Source organism: Herpailurus yagouaroundi, unplaced genomic scaffold (genome assembly GCF_014898765.1).
Source record: "Herpailurus yagouaroundi ecotype Mexico unplaced genomic scaffold, PumYag 67700, whole genome shotgun sequence".
NCBI lineage: Eukaryota > Metazoa > Chordata > Mammalia > Carnivora > Felidae > Herpailurus > Herpailurus yagouaroundi.
Genome location: NW_024420499.1, coordinates 7,702,745 through 7,706,714, shown reverse-complemented (window position 1 = coordinate 7,706,714; position 3,970 = coordinate 7,702,745).

The window sequence follows — 3,970 nt, the reverse complement described above, 5'->3', positions numbered from 1 at the left end:
TTATTATTTAATGTTTCCTTCCTTCCTTCCTTGCTTCCATATCTTTATTTCCTGTCTTTATTCTTTCATTTCATTTTTTTCTTTCCACCACAATTATGTATGACATTTTTAAATTTTTTTTTTTAATTTTTTTTTCAACGTTTATTTATTTTTGGGACAGAGAGAGACAGAGCATGAACGGGGGAGGGGCAGAGAGAGAGGGAGACACAGAATCGGAAACAGGCTCCAGGCTCTGAGCCATCAGCCCAGAGCCTGACGCGGGGCTCGAACTCGCGGACCGCAAGATAGTGACCTGGCTGAAGTCGGACGCTTAACCGACTGCGCCACCCAGGCGCCCCTGTATGACATCTTTAAAATAAGTCTTTTTAGGTCTGTGGTCTTCAGGCAATGCACTTGCTGGCAGCATCCCGAGATCGCATGGAATTCCTGAGTTTTTCAGAAAAATTTTCCCTGTGAGGGAAGATGGCGGCATAGGAGGACGCTGGGGTCACCACGTCCTGCTGATCACTCAGATTCCACCTACACCTGCCTAAATAACCCAGAAAACTGCCAGAAGCCTAGCAGAACAGATTCTCTGGAGCCAAGCACAGACGAGAGGCCCACGGAAGAGGGTAGGAAAGGCGGAGAGGCGGTGCACGCTACACAGACTGGAGGGAGGGAGCCAGGGCGCAGGGGCGGCCAGCGGCCAAGCAGAACCCCCGAGTCTGGCTTGCAAAAGCAGAGGGGCCAGACGGAGTGTGTTCCGACAGCAAGCGGGACTTAACATCTGGAAAGTTATAAGTTAACAGCTCTGCTCAGAGAGCGGGAGGGCTGGAGAACAACGGGAGGGAGAGTTGTTGAGCCTCAGACGACAGAGCACAGCTTGGTGGGGAACAAAAGGGCTCACCAGCACTATCTCCCTCGCCCATCCCCCAGCCAAAATCCCAAAGGGAACCAGTTCCCATCACCGAACTTGCTTGCACCACGCAAACACCCATCACTGTGCTTCTGTGGATCCATCCCTCCAGCGGGTCTGACTCACTCCCGGTGCCACAGGGCCCCTCCCGAAGCGGGTCTCCAAAGGAAAAGCGAGCTGAGCCTGCCCCTCCCACCCCTGTGCAACTTGCTGATCCACCCAGGCTAATATGCCAGATCCCCAGCACCACAAGCCTGGCAGTGTGCAAGTAGCCAAGATGGGCCACACCACCCCACAGTGAATCCCACCCCTAGGAGAGGGGAAGAGAAGGTACACACCAATCTGTGGCCCCAGCGGTGGGCTGGGGGCAGACATCAGGTCTGACTGCGGCCCCGCCAACCAACACAAGTTACTCAAGACAGCACAGGGGAAGTGCCCCGCTGTTCCCCACCACACCGGGGACTATCCAAAATGACGAAACGGAAGAATTCCCCTCAAAAAAACCTCCAGGAAATAACGACAGCTAACGAATTGGTCAAAAACGATTTAAACAATATAACAGAAATTGAATTTAGATTAATAGTCATAAAATTAATCACTGGGCTTGAAAACAGTATACAGGACAGCAGAGAATCTATTGCTACAGAGATCAAGGGACTAAGGAACAGCCAGGAGGAGCTAAAAAATGCTATTAATGAGCTGCAAAACAAAATGGAGATGACCACAGCTCGCATTGAAGAGGCAGAGGAGAGAATAGGTGAACTAGAAGATAAAATTATAGAAAAAGAAGAAGCTGAGAAAAAGAGAGATAAAAAAATCCAGGAGTATGAGAGGAAAATTAGAAAACTAAGTGATGCACGAAAGAGAAATAATCTATGCACAATTGGTATTCCAGAGGAGGAAGAGAGAGGGAAAGGTGCTGAAGGTATACTTGAAGAAATAATAGCTGAGAACTTCCCTGATCTGGGGAAGGAAAAAGGCACTGAAATCCAAGAGGCACAGAGAACTCCCTTCAGACGTAACTTGAAACGATCTTCTGCATGACATATCATAATGAAACTGGCAAAATACAAGGATAAAGAGAAAATTCTGAAAGCAGCGAGGGATAAATGTGCTCTAACATATAAAGGGAGACAGATAAGACTCGTGACGGATCTCTCTACTGAAACTTGGCAGTCCAGAAAGGAATAGCAGGAAATCTTCAATGTGATGAACAGAAAAAATATGCAGCCGAGAATCCTCTATCCAGCAAATGTGTCATTTAGAATAGAAGGAGAGATAAAGGTCTTCCCAAACAAACAAAAACTGAAGGAAGTCATCACCACTAAACCAGCCCTACAAGAGATCGTAAGGGGGACTCTGTGAGACAATGTACCAGAGACATCGCTACAAGCATAAAACCTACAAGCATCACAATTACTCTAAACCCATATCTTTCTATAATAACACTGAACGTAAATGGACTAAATGTGCCAACCAAAGGCATAGGGTATCAGAATGGATAAAAAAACAAGACCCATCTATTTGCTGTCTACAAGAGACTCATTTTAGACCTGAGGACATTTTCAGATTGAAAGTGAGGGGGATGGAGAACTATTTATCATGCTACTGGAAGTCAAAAGAGAGCTGGAGTAGCCATACTTATATCAGACAAACTAGACTTTAAATTAAAGGCTGTAACAAGAGATAAAGAAGGGCATTATATAATAATTACAGGGTCTATCCATCAAGAAGAACTAACAATTATAAAGGTCTATGCACCGAATACGGTAGCTCCCAAATATATAAAACAATTACTCACGAACATAAGCAACCTTTTTGACAAGAATGTGGTAATTGCAGGGGGCCTTAATACCCCACTTACAACAATGGATAGATCATCTAGACACATGGTCAATACAGAAACAAGGGCCCTGAATGATACATTGGATCAGATGGACATGACAAATATATTTAGAACTCTGCATCCCAAAGCAACAGAATATACTTTCTTCTCGAGTGCACATGGAACATTCTCCAAGATAGATCACATACTGGGTCACAAAACAGCCCTTCATAAGTTTACAAGAATTGAGATCATACCATGCATACTTTTGGAGCAAAATACAATGAAGCTTGAAATCAACCACCGGAAAAAGTCTGGAAAACCTCCAAAAACATGGAGGTTAAAGAACACCCTACTAAAGAATGAAAGGGTCAACCAGGCAATTAGAGAAGAAATTTAAAAATATATGGAAACAAATGAAAATGAAAATACAACAATCCAAACGCTTTGGGATGCAGTGAAGGCAGTCCTGCGAGGAAAATACATTGCAATCCAGGCCTATCCCCTGAAACAAGAAAAATCCCAAATACAAAATCTAACAGCACACCTAAAGGAAATAGAAGCAGAACAGCAAAGACAGCCTAAACCCAGAAGAAGAAGAGAAATAATAAAGATCAGAGCAGAAATAAACAGTATAGAATCTAAAAAAAACTGGAGATCAGATCAATGAAACCAAGAGCTGGTTTTTTGAAAAAATAAACAAAATTGACAAACCTCTAGCCAGGCTTCTCAAAAAGAAAAGGGAGATGATCCAAATAGATAAAATCATGAATGAAAATGGAATTATTACAACCAATCCCTCAGAAATACAAGCAATTATCAGGGAATACTATGAAAAATTATATGCCAACAAACTGCACAACCTGGAAGAAATGGACAAATTCCTAAACACCCACACACTTCCAAAACTCAAACTGGAGGAAATAGAAAGCTTCAACAGACCCATAACCAATGAAGAAATTGAATCAGTTATCAAAAATCTCCCAACAAATAAGAGTCCAGGACCAGATGCCTTCCCAGGGGAATTCTACCAGACATTTAAAGCAGAGATAATACATATCCTTCTCAATCTATTCCAAGAAATAGAAAGGGAAGGAAAACTTCCAGACTCATTCTAGGAAGCCAGTATTACTTTGATTCCTAAACCAGACAGAGACCCAGCAAAAAAAGAGAACTACAGGCCAATATCCCTGATGAATATGAATGCAAAAATTCTCAATAAGATACTAGCAAATCGAATTCAACAGCAT